Source organism: Protopterus annectens, chromosome 8.part0, assembly GCF_019279795.1.
Source record: "Protopterus annectens isolate FY-2018-M chromosome 8.part0, PAN1.0, whole genome shotgun sequence".
Lineage (NCBI taxonomy): Eukaryota > Metazoa > Chordata > Ceratodontiformes > Protopteridae > Protopterus > Protopterus annectens.
This window is the reverse complement of record NC_056741.1, coordinates 921,476,664-921,494,181: the sequence shown is the minus strand read 5'-3', so window position 1 is coordinate 921,494,181 and position 17,518 is coordinate 921,476,664. Positions and strand designations below refer to the sequence as shown.

At 37.7% G+C, this 17,518-nt stretch overlaps 1 protein-coding gene across 2 annotated transcripts in view; it reads left to right on the top strand.

Annotated features, from left to right (window-relative positions):
* Positions 1-17,518, top strand: part of LOC122809158 (suppressor of tumorigenicity 14 protein homolog) — a 1,180,509-nt gene that overhangs the window by 948,096 nt on the left and 214,895 nt on the right. The window lies entirely within an intron of this gene.

Sequence of the window (17,518 nt, the reverse complement as noted above, 5' to 3'; positions counted from 1 at the left end):
AAAGCCTTTTTGAGAGGAGTCTTCCTGTTGAGACCTCCTTTTAAGATCCTGTTCCTCTATGAGACCTCTGCTTTATTTGAAAAAGATGATGCACTCACTTTTTGAACTTGTAGCCACAGCAGAACACAAATGTCTATCCTGGAAGACATTGTTTCTATCAGTAGTAAAGTTCTAGGAGGGTCTCAGAATTACAAGCACTCTGTTAACAAGCTCCCTTTCTAATCTCTTACTCTGATAAGATCACCTTACAAACAAACCCATTTTCATGCCAAAAATAGCTTTAGAACTGAGTCTAACCAATCAATTAACCTTCTTCCAGTTTTCCTCACCATTTTTCAAATGGTGACAGATATAAGTTGCACTGTTTAGAGGTTCATGGACAGTGAGATTCAATGTGGCCAAAGCTTTTGAAACAATCACCACTCAGGCATAGTAGAAAAGCTATGTAAACTGGCAATAACCCCCTATGTTACTCGCTGGATTGCCAACTGTCTCACAGCTAGGACACAGATAATCAACTTAGGGGAATTTACTTCCACAGAGAGACCAGTCACCAGTGGAGTCCCCACAGTTCTGTGCTGGAACCTCTCCTATTTAGCATCTACTTTTCTGAAGCCAATACCAAAGGGCTCTGGCTGGCTAAGTTTGTAGAGGACTGTAAGATAGGAGTAGTTGAATCCCCTGAAAAGTCGGAGATTCCAAGATGGTTGCCTGGCACTGAGTACACACTTTCTGCTGCTCCTACAACAGCCAAGAACATCCGCTTATTAAAATCTACATCTGGCATCTTAACTTCTCTACAAAAAGTTCATCTTAATCAACTAACGAACTAAGAGATGGAATTCAAGCTTATTTTTGATCTACACTGCATTTTACCTGGTTTTATTTATTGCTTACCTCTTCAGATTCGACTTGAGTGGATGCAGTCACATGGTGACAGGCCTCTCTCCTAATACTGAGTCCTTTAAAAAAAAAAAAAAGGACATTAAAAGAAAAGGAAATCAACTCAAATAGCAGTGGTCTCACTAAATACAAAAAGTAAATTTATCAAAGGTGACTACTCAGCAAGATAGTGTGCAAAGCAGTCACAGCCCTTAAGGCCAAATACAACACCAAACATACTTGTCATAGGTGACTCCATAGTCAGACACACTGACGTCCCACTCACCAGGCTGAACAAGGAGAGGGTCACAGTAAGCTGCCTATCGGGAGCTAGAATCCGCCACATAACACAAGCACTCGGGTCACTCCACAGCAAGTACAAATATGACACAGTCATTGTCCATGCTGGTGTGAACGACCTGAGACGTACCTCCCTGGACTGCATGAAAAGAGACATAGAGGAGCTCTCTGATTATGTAGCCCAGGCAGGTATGACCCTAACCCTGAGCAGTATCCTTCCTTCACCAAGAATGATGCCACAATATAGAGACAAGATGATCAGCTTTAACAATTGGCTTAATGTCTGGTGTCATTCAAAGGGATCAGTGTCTGTCTGCCTGGGATGACATGCTTGACAAGCCACGCTGCTTCAAGGGACGGCTTGCACCTGTCACCCTGGGATTCGGATATTGGCTAAGGCTCTTGCCACCCCATAGTGCCTTTTTAGGCAAGGCTCAAATTCTAAACCTACCACCTAGAAAACAAAAAAAAGCTTCCTTCAAAAACAGAGAAGATCCTGCAGCCTCCCAAGGACAGGCCATGTGGATTAAGGCTCCTTTTGCAGACTTCATTGTGGTAATGGCCACTACCAAGCGAGAGAGAAGCCTCTGAGGAGAGCCCCAACAAATCACCACCCTCACCCCATCTTAGAGATACTCAGGACATGAATCTCATGATGAAGGGTGCTTTGCATCATACTTTTGTCAAAAAGGCATTAAACAACTTGAGGCACATGACCCATTTTCAGTGTGGCCTAGAACAGAAAATAACGGATACTCTGGAAAAAAAAAATGCCGCACAGTGATCTTCATTGTTACAGGTGTCAGCAGTGCAAAGCTTCAGATTGCTCTACGTGAGGCTGATCCTCAAAGCAGCAATCAGGGAAGCAAGAGCAGCCAGGATGCATATCACCCTGAGAAGGCATGCCTAACTAAGCTTATGTGGGTTCAAGGTAAACTTCAAGACACCAATTACCCTTTTGATGAGGCCTTACTTTTTGGAACACAGGTGAAGAAGTTGCTCTACAGTGATCAGAAAGGAAAGACACTCATGGCCATAGGGGGTGAAGTTCTCTGCCCAACAATGGTCCTTTGGTGGAAAGCAAAAGTGGGAAAATTATTTTTGGTTCCATTAATCTCAATGTCCTTACTTTGAGTAACATGCTGATAGAAACTCACACAGTCATTGGGAATTCTTCAGTGGCTGCAGCCCTAGAAAGAGTGGAGGAGAGCAAAATTAAAGGTTCCATTCTTCACTGGCTGCAGCATAGAAAGAATAGAGGCGAGCAAAATCAGGGGTTCCACAGTCCTCGGTCAGGGATTCAGCAACAGCACCCCAGAAGTCTTGCTCAGTTGTCTATCTCTGGATGTAGCCAGGGTTCATATATCCCTCTATCTAACAACATCACAGAAGATAAGTGGCTCAAGGAGATAATTTCAGAGTATACAACCATGCTCTCAACTGCAGCTGGGCCATCCTCCTCCCCATACAAGATATTCCACCTCAGTGAGAAAGAGGCAACAAAAAAACAAAGGTCGCCAACCTCCTAGGAAAAAGCCTTCCATTTGGTCCTGCCACCATGATTAATGGTACAGGGTTTGTTGCAGATTCTTTTTAGTCCTCTGAAATGATGAAGAACCTCAGGCCAATCCTAGATCTAAGTGGCCTAAACCCTTACATAAGGAAAACTAAATTCTGGAAAGTCAGGGAACAGTCAGTCCTTCTGTGTCTTAAGGAGGGAGATTGGTTGTGCTCTTTGGACTTCCAGGATATCTGTCAACATGTAAAGGTAGCCAAGATATTAAGGACATTGTACATCTGGGTGGTAGTCAGTCATTACCAGTTGATGGCCCTGCAATTTTGTCTTGCCACTGCCCCGCAGGTGTTCACCATAAATATATATATATATATATATATATATATATATATACATACATACACATATACATATATACATATACATCAGTAGTTGCACCTAACCTGAGCTGCAGCTGCTGCCGTACATTTACCTGAGACTGCTAAGAATCAGTGTGCTCCAATATCAAGACAATTAGCTTTTTACTGCTGCCAAAAGGGAGGCCTTGATTCCTGCAAGACATTACTTCAACTGTGTCTGTCTTTGTGAATATAAGTTGAACACTGAAGGCACAGAAATTCATGTTTGTTACCTCAATATGGTTCACAAGTTTACCACGCTCTCTCCAGAAAGGATAACACCCATCTGGATGGCTGTAAGATTACTCATGTAATATCCCTCACCATCAGCAACCGTAGTACTGAAAGTGTTGGGCTTATGGTGGCATCTGTTCCGCTGATGCTGTTAACATGGTTCTGCATGAGTATTGCAGAACCATGTTAATGGTGTACAGTGATCTCAATTAGAAGACCCCATAGACTGGTTCATGCAATTATCCAAAGCATGTCATGGACCCCTTCAGTGGTGGTCTCATTTGGTACAATTTGAGCAAAGGTTGTCCCTGTTTTTCCTTCTGTACCACAGTCTGTTACCATCAATTTGTCTACTTTGAGGTGGGGTGGGGGAGCATTGTTTATGGCAGACTAGAGATGCCTCCCTGCATATAAACATCCTGGAAATAAAGGTGTTTCTGATTGTACTGCAGGTCTTTCAGAACCACCTTCCACAGGGTGCAGTCACAGTGCACAGTAACAATGTATCAGTTGTATTGTATGTCAGTAAACAAGAGGGAACCAGACTGTATTCCATGTGTCAACAGCCCATGAAGCTGTAGGAATGGGCAACCAAGTTGAATCACTTTTGGATAGCAGTGTTCATCCCTGGAAAGACACCTCATTAGTGGACAGGGTCTGCAGATGCCTTCGGTCTGGTAACGGATCAAATTATGTTTTTCTGTCAGAAGATTTGCTGCAGTTTGTTTGTATTCCTATCCAAAGTTAGATTTTCTGCAGTTTGTTGGTATTCCTGTCAAGTAGAAATGCAGCAATTTCTCCCTCATCCCTGCACAGGATCAGACAACCCAGGGCACACATTTCTACCAGTGGTGTTTAGAGCTACTTGTATATCTTTTCTTCTACCCCTGTCATAAGGTTCTTATAGAAAGCCAAGATGTTGCAGGGTTAAGGTTATTCTCATTGTTCATTTTTGGCCCAACAAGTATAGTTCATCTACTGTGGCCTCACCTGATAACGAAGTCTATACTTCTGAGTTTCAACTTGGCTCCTCTCTTATCCATCTGGCAAATTTCAAGTAGAGCTGTAATCCATCAGATTGACAACATGGTATCTCCAGTGCGCATGATCACCAGGGACTCGTATTACCTTCCTAGGATCGATCATAACAGCAGTAGAGAAGCTCTTTACTAGGAAGGTATATGAGGGAAATGTACACAATTCTGCCTGTGGGTGTCTCAGCAGGGAGTAGATACTTCAGAGCATATATTCCTGCTATTGTTCAGTTTCCAGCTGACATCTTTGACAAAAGTTCCAGTTTTTCCACTGTGAGTTTTCACTTAGCAGCCATTTCAGACTTTCACCAATACTTTAACTCATCTTCCTGAACAGCTCAGAAAATTTGCAAAGCCTTTTTGAGAGGAGTATTCCTGTTGAGACCTCCTTTTAAGATCCTGTTCCTCTATGAGACCTCCGCTTTATTTGGAAAAGATGATGCACTCACTTTTTGAACTTGTAGCCACAGCAGAACACAAATGTCTATCCTGGAAGACATTGTTTCTATCAGTAGTAAAGTTCTAGGAGGGTCTCAGAATTACAAGCACTCTGTTAACAAGCTCCCTTTCTAATCTCTTACTCTGATAAGATCACCTTACAAACAAACCCATTTTCATGCCAAAAATAGCTTTAGAACTGAGTCTAACCAATCAATTAACCTTCTTCCAGTTTTCCTCACCATTTTTCAAATGGTGACAGATATAAGTTGCACTGTTTAGAGGTTAATGGACAGTGAGATTCAACGTGGTCAAAGCTTTTGAAACAATCACCACTCAGGCATAGTAGAAAAGCTATGTAAACTGGCAATAACCCCCTATATTACTCGCTGGATTGCCAACTGTCTCACAGCTAGGACACAGATAATCAACTTAGGGGAATTTACTTCCACAGAGAGACCAGTCACCAGTGGAGTCCCCACAGTTCTGTGCTGGAACCTCTCCTATTTAGCATCTACTTTTCTGAAGCCAATACCAAAGGCCTCTGGCTGGCTAAGTTTGTAGAGGACTGTAAGATAGGAGTAGTTGAATCCCCTGAAAAGTCGGAGATTCCAAGATGGTTGCCTGGCACTGAGTACACACTTTCTGCTGCTCCTACAACAGCCAAGAACATCCGCTTATTAAAATCTACATCTGGCATCTTAATTTCTCTACAAAAAGTTAATCTTAATCAACTAACGAACTAAGAGATGGAATTCAAGCTTATTTTTGATCTACACTGCATTTTACCTGGTTTTATTTATTGCTTACCTCTTCAGATTCGACTTAAGTGGATGCAGCCACATGGTTACAGGCCTCTCTCCTAATACGGAGTCCTTTAAAAAAAAAAAAGGACATTAAAAGAAAAGGAAATCAACTCAAATAGCAGTGGTCTCACTAAATACAAAAATTAAATTTATCAAAGGTGACTACTCAGCAAGATTCCATAGAAACTCAAACAACTAAGACCAAATTATCTTCTACTGTTTCACTGGAGAAGGATATAACATCAGAAAGACAGAAAACTAACAAACTACTACAGGAATCTAACAAAGGCTCCTCAAAAAGCAGAGTGGAATCATCATTTACAGTGGATGACATTAAATCAGCCCTGCAACCTCTTCAAAATGGGGTCTATATTATATCATCAAACACTTAAAAAGCGAATGATGAATAATCGACCCCATGTAAGTGAAAGCTTGCAATCTCGAAAGCTCAGAACAGCGATTTTTATCCCAAGGGAAAAAACGCTGTTCCAAAAAAAAAAATTGAAAGAATACATAAAGTGGGGGGCTTCACCCCCCTACTTAAATATACCAGCGCTGAGATCACACTACAGTGCCGAAAATGGCAAAGTAATGGAAGCGGCCAAGCAAATTCTTTCCCTGGGAAAGAATTTGCTTAAAAGCTGCTTCGCTATTTTGCCTTTTCATTGTTTTTAGTTCGACCAAGACGCATTTGATAGAATGTGTCTTTGGTCATCTAATAGGAACCCTTCAAAATGATATAAAAAGCTTCTTTGACCAGCTTAACACCTTTGGATCTAATCTAGACCAAATGATCACAAGACTGAACCTCACTGAAAATAAAACTGAAGAGAACACGAGTAAAATACAAGGTCTGCAAGCAAAAGTAAGCTCAAATGATAAAACCTATCTGTGATTTGCAGCAAAAACTAATTGATTTAGAAGTACGCAGTAGAAGGAATATTATAGTGCGTGGCATCCCAGAAAAGTTTGACCAACTCAGCTACCGGTTATTCTAACAGAAATCTTTGAAACAGTTACCGAAAACAAAGCTTTCATTAAAGACATAGTAATATGAAAGAGCTCACAGGCACTATGGAGATCACAAGATGAATCTATTCCGAGACAAATATATGTCAGGTTACTAAATGCTGCTCATGCAAATACAATTCTTATGGCTGCTAAACAAAAAAGCTCAATTTCATGGCGAGGGCACAAAATCACAGTTTCTCAAGACCTTCCACTACCCATAAAAGCTCAAATCTTTAGTTCCTTTCTGCGTGTATTTACTCAAAAACATAACACGTTTCCAAATGAGGTACCCAGCCACTCTATCCTTCTACTACAATGAGCAGAAGTTCAAATACAAACAGTGGAAGATGCAAAAAAGGCATTCATGAAAGCTTTCAACAAACTCCCCTGGTCCATAAAATAAGAAATAAATATACCAAGAAACTAAGCATTTGCATTTTAAATTTTAAAATGCTTAAAGTTCCTACAGATAAGCTCTGACTTATATGGAACTAAAACATAATACATAATCTCTCCCAGACAGTTAAATTAATTGGAAACAGAACAACAGACTGAAACTTGACTGTAAAACCTCCTACTCTGGCAATCAAAACCTAAATCACAGAAATTCTTCTCTAACTAGTCTTCATGCCTCTGCAATCAAGATGCAATGACAATCAAACTACCTTTGTGGCCAGCAAACATCGATAAACAACTTACCTTGATTACTTTTAAAGGCTTCCTTTGCTTCTCAGCCATCTCGGTGGTCGTCTTCCATTCCTTTTGCTGTGATGGAGCACAGGTCTGTTTGCTTTTTGGTTTTGGAGGATCCCTGTAACATTCCTGGGCTTAATCCTTGTACTATGAGCCTTTTCTCCAGCTTTCTGGCCCATCTCAATGTTCTATTACCCAGGCATATATTGTACCAGGTATCCACATTACACATGTTCTCTCATCCACCTCTGTTGAATATATCAGTTAAAACCCCCTCTGTTAAAAACAAAATGCCTCATTCAACCAAATGGGGGATAATATATATTATGTTTGTAGTCTGTGTAGTCAAATGGTTACATATATAACTGATGAGCTAACACACATGCACTCTTAAACACATACACACACACACACACACACACACACACACACACACACACACACACATACACACAAGCTTGCTCTTACTATTAACTGCTCAGTAATGTATATGTCTGCATTTTTAACATAAGAAGTCTTGGAAGTAATCCATTGTACTTTTTGTTCAACTGTCTAAATACATAGGCATGTTTTACTTTCTCATATGAGATGTTAAAAAATGTTATAAATGTTGCATGTTTTTTCAACGGTGTGTTTTCTCTCCTTAGCATATTGCATTTATTGTTTTGTGTTATTCTCCCCTTTCCACTACACAATTCGGAGGGTTAAGGGCAATTATTTTGATTATAACAATCATATTGCAATGTTTTGTAATGTGGGTATCTTATCTGGTTTGATCCTAAGCAGAGGTAGCAGATTTAGAAGCCTAAGTAGATTACTGTTCTGATTTTTTGAGGAAGGACACGCATATTAGCTAGCCATACTTTGGACAGGTTGTATGGTTAAAGCAAAGGGGCAAGCATACATGTTTCCTATTTTATAGTTTAATACGGTTTAGCTTTTGACTAGTTAAAAAATATTTCCTGACTAGTGTTATAGAGGTGCTAACTTTTTATGTCATAATATTATGTTTGTGTGAAACAATGAGTTATTCCCATATTTATTTCTAGTGTTGTGGCGCACTCTGTCTATTTTAATTTCAGGTTAATTTAAATTATTCATGGAGCAGCATGAGGGTGGGCAGTCCAATGCTTACTGACACTTGGAACATTTGGGTTATCACTGTTTTCTCCCTACTACTTTATAACTTTACTCTTTACTTACAAAATAGTTTTGCCACTAGCAATAATCAGTCTTATGTACGGTATATAAGACTATTACAGGGAGATTTGTGGGTAGGCGCTAGGTTTGTCGTCGGGTACATGGATGCCATTCTATTTAAACTAACTAGGATATCAACTAACATTAAGTTTAGTAACATTACAAGTCTCATCACATCACCTTCCCTATTACCACATGAACAAGAATACTCAACACTTGAATTTCTAAGCTATAATGATTACAATTAATTCTTGGAATATAAATGGTCTTCATGAAAATAAAAAAAAATGATTATGCATTTAATTTACCAAGACAAGTCTAGTATTTTCTATCTACAAGAGACACACCTGACAAATGACCAGTGGGACAATATAGGAAAAGAAACTGGATCAGACAGATTGTATCAGCTGGCAATAGTCTTTCATCAAAAGGCATTGCCATCTTATTTAAAAAAAAACTTCCCTGGGGAAATCTTAACCTTTAAATCAATGGCCGGTAGTGTCTCTTCACCTGTTCTACCCCCAATTGAATAGCCCTTTACTATTTCTTCATATATGCAGTCCGTGTACAAACTAGCATCTATTTATATATAAAATCTACAATATATTGCTACAATATACCAATCATTACTTCATTTTAGGAGGCGACTGGAATGCACTTATTGACCCCTTAAATGATAGCTCAAAGAAAAGTAGGAAACAACCCCCCCAACTAACTGCATTTATACAAGACTTGATAAATAATTTCAATTTAATAGACCCATTCCTAATATTTAATCATGATAGAGTAGCCAACAAATATACTTCTCTGCATCGCGTAAAGTCTGGTCCAGAATTGACTTTTTCGTAATTTCAGACGTTTTCTCAAATAAAATCAACAACTTTGCCCTTGAGGCAAGAGCTCTTTCAGATCACTCTAATATATCTTTAAGTATCAGTCCAACACACCATAGTAACTGCAATGGAAGTAATCCCACCTGGACACTAAATATCAATATCCTAAAAAAATTATGTTCTAAATGAAATAAACCAATATCTTAAACAATTTAAGCTTGAATCCTCTTATGTCTTCCATCCCTTTTGATGTTCAATGGGCTGCGGCCAAAACTGTTATTAGATGGATCCTTATCCAAAAAGAGTCCTTATATAAAACAAGGGAACAAAGTTATAGTACTGACCTTGTCAAAGAGTATACAGAGATTGATCTACAACTCCAAAACAAATACTCTTTGGACTACATGAGACTCAAAAAATATTTATATATACAGTCCACCAACAAAAGCAATCTTTAGCTGAGCTAAGACTACTGTATAGATATCGGAATGGGCACAAATCCCCTCCAAAACACTAGCCAAACTAATACACATCAAAGATACCCCCAACTTTATATCAGAAATAAACTACAAAGATAAAATTCTGTACAGTAACTCTGACATTATAAACTCCTTCACAGAATTTTTTAGAGAAAGATATAACCCTCAAAAACAAACTCACAATATCTATAAAAAATTCCTAGACAACTTAACCTTTCTCCAATTAAAACACATGCAACTTAACCTATTAACTAGTCCTGTCTCACTAAATGAAATAAAATTAGCAATCAAAAAGCTTAAACCTAACAAGGCATCAGGGCCAGACAGGTTTACAGGAGAATTCTACCAAATGCTTAGCAGCCAACTTATTAGAATTATTCTTAATCTATACAACTATATCATTCTTAAAGGGATCACTGATAAATATTTGAATAACTCTAAAACAATTCTTTTCTTGAAACCTAACTCTGACAAATCCACCCCTCTTAGTTAGAGACCCATTGCTCTTATTAATTTAGACATTAAAATTCTGACATCTATTCTGGCAAGTAGAATGCAGAAGGTCCTGTCTTCAGTCATCTCCCCTGAGCAACTAGGTTTCATGAAACATAGACAACTTTGTGATAATACCCTCACTCTAGATATACTAATGTTATTACTAAAAAAATGACAAACACTTGAGATACACACTTATGCTGGATGCTACCAAAGCTTTTGACAATGTAGATCTGAACTTTTTATTTTTGACCATGTGATACTTCAACTTCCCTGAATTTATCATAAATATAATTAAAATGCTATATAACAATGCTTACTACATCCCTATTCATAAATAAAACAATGTCGCACCCTATCAAAATTACTAATGGAACTAGACAGGGTTGCCCCTTTCACCCTACCTTTTTAATATTTATATAGAACCCCTCCTACTACTTATCAACCAAAAAACTTATCACCACATTCCAAGAGTTTTCAACATAGAGTAAAATACTCAACATTTACGGACAATTTAAATATCTACTTCGAGCTTTCGAAAAGTGATCTGCACAAAATTTGTAAATCAATAAGTTACTTTTCTACCACTGCTAATTACAAATTAAATCCCTCAAAATCTTCTAGTTTTCCATTAAATCCTCACAAACACCTAGAATCATATTTCCCTCTGTCTGACATACCAGTCAAATACACAATTAAGTACCTATGAATAATCTTTATGCACACGCATCAGGACTTAATGAAAGGAAATTTATTAAAAATCTGGGAACAAATAAATCAAGACCTATCTAGATGGAAAAACATCAATTTATCCTTACTGTGCAAAACTGCTATTGTTAAAATGAACATTCTGCCTAGGATACTATTCCATCTAAACTCCATAAATTTAACTATACCCAATTACTTCAACAAAATGGAAACTACCATCTCAAAATTCCTTTGGTTCCCTAAATCAACCAGAATCTGCTACAAAAATCTTATACTACCAAAAGAAAAAGGTGGACTGAGCCTCCCTGATTTTAATCTCTACTACAACATAATAAATGCAAGCCACTTAATTCAAGTCACAAGCTACAAACCAACTGCAGGTACATGGACCCCAATCTGGGTTAAAATCTGGCATAGTTATCTACAATCCCTCAAATTAAACCCTAACTCTATCACATATATAATGCTTGATAATAAACACACACCTAAAATTCACCCTGCATTAAAAACAAAGTAAATATCTTTCAAGAACTGTTGCGATCTCTGAATTTACAAGGCACCCTCCTTTTTCTCCAACCAGTACCTAAATCCAAATCATAAATAAATAATAAAATTATAGATTTAACCAATTTTCCCCTAATTAAAAATGCCACGGTATGGCAATTTCATCATCCTTTAAACTTTGCTGCTGTCAAAGGACAATTTAGGGCTCCAAGTAACTATGACCCCATATTAAGACAACTTAAATCTTTAATAAAACTAAAATATGCAAACATCAAAGCGTAAGAGCATGAAATAGCCCTAATGCAATCAATTATGAAAACCCTTTCCCTCAAGAACAAAATGATTTTTATTAACATCAAATAGCAATCATCAATCCTTTACTCCACATATTGGGATGACTTGTATGGCAAAATCTCAACTAATTTCAGATATTATGCAATTTGCAACACCTTAAATCTAACCCCTTTTAAAAATCTAATTTATACCCAGCTTTTGATTAATAATAACTCATTATACTTCAGCAGTCCTAAAGAAATTTGGATGTAACAAAAATTTATCTTGGCCTTTCTGCTTCCTAAAATATATATATAAACGTTGGTACTCTCTCAGGATCCAATTGGAAAAAAATGGGTTATGAGAAGACTACCTTCTGTTGACGAACCACAATCTTGAATATAACCCCTAAATCCATAACAGGTGTCCGTAAACACATCCTAACTACAGTTTGTGATGATCTCAAATATTGTATAGCTAAAAACTAGCTAAACCAATCTTTAATCTCTTGGGATAATTTCCAAAAATGCCAATTAAGTATGTATCTTTACACAAACTTTGTTCTAGTAGCAAAAAAAAAAAAGATTATTTCCAGAATTACCGGTGCAGTCTCTTTGATTTAATTACAGCTAAATAAATATCATACAACATTCTTAAGTATAAATACAATTTATGAATACCTCTTTACATGTAATTGTTAGTCATATGACATGTGAATACTGATTATACTATACTAACAAGCATGATTGTGTGATGTTCTTTGATCTACTCAGATATGGCATCCATGGTCTAAATAGTGATAAATTAGCAGTACACCTCCTTCGTCATGTTGCACATAAATAAGCTTTACATATCTCTTCTCCCTTTTTCTATTTCTCTCTTCTACTGCAGTTAACTAAGGATAAACATATCCTATCTTTTATCACATATATTATAAGGGGGTCTAAATATTACATTTCATCTTTAATGCATACCTTTTGTAGTAGCACGGTTGTATGTCTCTCTTAGTTTTTGTTATATGCTTTGCTGTGTTAAAATCTCTGTTTACTCACCTAGTTACTGTCTCTATGCATAGCAAGGTTTTGTGTCTGGATATATTGTGTTATGCTTTATTGTATTGTTTGGTCTATGAACCTTGTAAAACTCAATAAAAATTATATTTGAAAAAAGGAGTAGTTGAATCCCCAAATGATTTTAGCCATTCTGTAGGATTGTACGTCTCAAATAAATAAATGGTGTCAAAATCATGGTCTGAAACTAAATGCCAAAAAAGTCAGTCATGATTGTAATTTTTGGGAAGTCATCTACTCCAGGGAACTACTACACTGACAGTAAGCTCCTAAGAGCTGGCCCAGTAGTTCAGGACTTGATAACTTGTGCAGACAGTGACCTAACTTTTGACCAACATGTGTCTATTGTTGCAAGAAAGTCCTTCTACATTGCACAGCTTATAAGCAAAGAGATTTTGTCTAGATCTAGGGATGTCATTGTCTCCCTTTACTCAGTGTTTGTTAGGTAAATCACTGAATACAATTCCCCCATTGGTATGTATCAGTTCAGATACATGCAACAACTAGAATGCCCACAGAGATACCTTACTAAAAGGATACAAGGCCTAAACAATATGTCCTACATGGACCAACTAAAAGCCCTGTCACTGTACTCTCTATCCTACCAAGAGGTGACCTGTGTTTGGCATACAAGGCATCCTCCGACCAATTACTGGCATCAAAAGTACTCTGTCTAGTGACGTAAACCTGTTCTGCAACATCAACAGAATGGTTTGGAGGGATACCGCTGCTGTAGAAAAGACTCTCCAGCCACATAAAATAACATTTATCCCTGTCCATTTTCAAGTACAACTTAGAGCTATGGATGAGAAACAAAATAATTACCCCAAGACTGCCCCCTGTGCTTCTAATGGACAGAGGCAGCTCATAAATACTTTAACCCATGTATGTGTCCCCCCACAATATCTATGGTATGATCCCAGTTACCCTTATTTGGGGTAAAATATAATTACTGACCATAGGGTGGGTAAGGCCAGTATATAACCAAATGGGATAGATTATTTTGAGCACAAAAAAGGAAAATTGTTTAGGCTTAAAATGGCCCACCAGGGCAGCTAGCCTAGTATTTACTTATGAACGTATGAGATTCTATTTACATAGGACAAAAAATTGTAATGATTAAGCTTTTCATATCCTTTGGATCAAACAGCTGCTAAATTTTACTGTCCAGCTGACTGTATATTGTATTAGTTGTTGTGTTTCTAGTAATAAGACGATTCCAGATAAACCCAGAACCCATTTAGCCAGATTCATGGCTATCTCTATGGCTTTCTGTAGAAACCTGTCAGTGAATGACATTTGTGCTGCTGTGACATGGGTTTCACTGCATACTTTGCAAAACACTACAAGATTGATGGTGTGACCTTAAGGTCTTGTTCTTCCTTCAGGGATGTCACACTCTGTGGTATTATGTCATTAATTCTGCAAGACGTGTAGATGAATCTATGTCTTTCAATTAAAAGTGAATATGCCCCCATTAATTTCAGCATACCCTAACGGCTTGGGGCTGAGGGAATCGAACCCTGTACCACAGGATCTGCAGCTCAGAGTTGAAACCCTCTGTGCCCAACTGCCAGAGCATTTTCATAGCCTTTCTGTTTTATTGCTGTCTAGTCTTGTAGTTTATTACATTTATTCTTTCAGTGACCTCAAATGTCCCTTTTTATCTAGCCAGGAATTTATTTTCCATTGAGGGCACTAACACTATTATCTCATCATCTGTTGAATTCTCCAAGGTGAGCATTTTTATTATAAAATTATTGTTGCTTCTTTTGGGCTTTTTGTGCATGTTTCTTTACAGTGGGCATAACCAGCTTTAACCTATCCTGCAATCTAATATAGTGTTCTATCACACTGTGTGTCTTCTGTTGCCATTTTCTTAACAATGTCAAGATTCATGAAGGGTAAGCCAAGTAGAAAGTGGTATTCCAGTAAAAGCAAGCAGAGAAACCAATGTGAGTATAGCGAGCAGTACAGTACAAACATACTAAGTATATTAAAGTCTAGATATTCATCTAAGTCTTCTCAGAATGATCAACCAGGCATCAGTTGCATTGATCAGACTTTGATTTAGATGAGTGCTTTCACTGTTCCATTGAAGTCATAAGATCTATTCCAATTAAACGGTAGTATTTCCTAAACCGTATTGATCATGGGAGAGGAGTTAAAGCAGCTGCCATGTCAGAGTTTAATTGCCCCTTTAAAGGGTACTTTTATCTTCTGAAATTTCTTCACATACACACTTTTTTAATTTGATACAACTGTAATCCATTGAGTTTATTTTTCATACGTGTTTTCCCAGTTTTGCAGTTCTCTTGGGCTTTTTCATGCAGAGGAAATCTTAAGAGAGATTTGAAACTTTTTCTTGTTTTTTTCATGAAATGGCCGACAGTTATGCGAGCCAGTATTTCACATTATTTTCTTTAAAAAAAGAGCATAGAACTTGGATAAAACTTGAAAACAAGTAAATAGTAGGACAAAGGTACAGCAAGGCAAAACACAGTTAACATTTAAATAAGAAATCCCAGCTGTCAGAAAGTTCAAGCAATAAAAACATGAATAGAAAAGGCAATAATAACTGAAACAGCTGTGAATAATTTAGGGGTCGAAAAACCTGTAAAATGCATGACAAAACAGAGCTTGTAATGGTACGGGAGGGCTAGATCTAGCTTCAACTGGAGACATTGCTTGTGCTATACAAAAGTGTGAAACATAATGTACCAATAAGGATTAAAGATAATTGAATACCCAAAGCAATACACTTCCCTTTATTATGCTAAGACTTCCATAAACTGTATTTTTTAACTTTAAACATGACCCAGTTTTCACTGTGCAGCAATTTACTTGCACTAAAAGAGAGTTCAGCATTACTGTGGCTCATTGTCATTTTCCAGCTTATGATTGGGCCAGTTGCAGTTTACCAGGAAAATGGCTTCACCCCCAATATAATCTTTAAAATAACTAAATGCAAGTCTTTACATGCAGATAACCCTAATGGTTTAGCAGCATGAAAATCCGAAGAGTATCTGTTTTATGCCATAACAGATGTGGCAGATAAAGGTTATTCATGTCAGATGCAGATACAAGTTTCTTAAAAATATGATCTGCAGGTTTAACAGACAACACAAGTCACAAACCTGTGGGAACCCCTGTACTACTTAATAAATCTTCTACCTCTTTTTCGTGTTCAAAAATGGTTCGGTTACTACGAAATTTGTTTGGTTTGATCACCATGCCTCCTCACAGATAAGCCATGGCAAATTGCCACAGTGTGAGAGACAGGTCCTGAACAACTCTCATTTATACTTGGGAAAACTAAATCATTTGGCTGTTATGCTGTTCTGCCTTCATTATGCTGGTTTGCTCAGTATCATAAGGATGGTTCCTCCTTGAACTTTAATTTCCTCTGGCAACTTGAAAGGACCTGTCCTCTAACCTAGTGCTTTTAAGAACCCGTGAGAACCTCTAATCCCATCCATTTCTCCCAGTCTTTTCTTTGAGTAAAATGATTAAATAACTTTATTTTTAGACAGTTTATGGTGCAAGATTTCCAAGCTACTCTTCCCTACCTCTGTACTGCCTGTGTCATTGTAGACTTGAGCATGCCAAAGGTGCATACTGTTACCTCCACAGAAAGGTTTCCTTTTTCTTTCTTTTAAAATGCTGTTGCCACTAGTACCTCATTGCAATACCCTGTACGCTTTCATTACCATGCAGTTGTTTATTGTAGTTCTTACGTTTTGTGGCTTCACCTTTTTTCCCCTGGTATATGGCCCAGTATCATAACAGTAACAGTGAACAGTGTTAAAACAATGCTGACCTTTCAAGATTATAGATTAAAATGGATGTATGTTTTCAACTAATAACATTTATTTAAAAATTAGGTCTGTTCTGCAGAATAGAAGGATAAAGCAGTAACTGTTACCCAGACTTCCTAGGTTCGATTAGTGACCCAGATACAGGAGCAGCTGATAAGGGGGAGAAAAGAATGAAGAGGCAGAGCCTTCTTTCCTCTGTTTGAAGAAATGACTGAAGAAATGTATGTATGGGAGTGCAAACTGTGTTCTGAAACTCTGGTAGACACCAGACCTTCTTGCTGGTTAAACACTGCCTTAAGTATCCCTACATAGTGGAAATGCTGTTTCCATTTCGTTGCAATAGAGGCATTCCTTGAGCTTCCCTTTAACCCAGCATGCAGTGATACTTGGGTGTACATATTCTTGCAGTGTCATTTCCATCAGATATCATCCTGATTAGGTGAACTATTGTCTTTTTATAGGTTCGTAGGTGAGTACTAAGTAATCAGTTTTCAGTCCAACGCAAGCTTAGTCAATAACCCATATTCAACACTTTCTTCCAGCCTCAAGGAGGGCAATACAAGATAAAACTTTGGAGAATTTGAGCCTCCTGATCCAGTTAGTTAAGTTTACCTTGAAAGTCACAAAGGTACTTCTCAGTTTGATGTAGAAGTCTGCACCAGAGGTGGGGGATGCACTGAGATGTAACTCAATCACGTCAGTGTGTCATATCTTTGATGAAGATTTTTATCCTTTTAATCTGGTATTTCTTTCATGAAGAAAAAAAATCCACACCATCCCTTGAAAAGACGTTCAATTGTTTAGGACTAGCACTGCCATTCCCTTA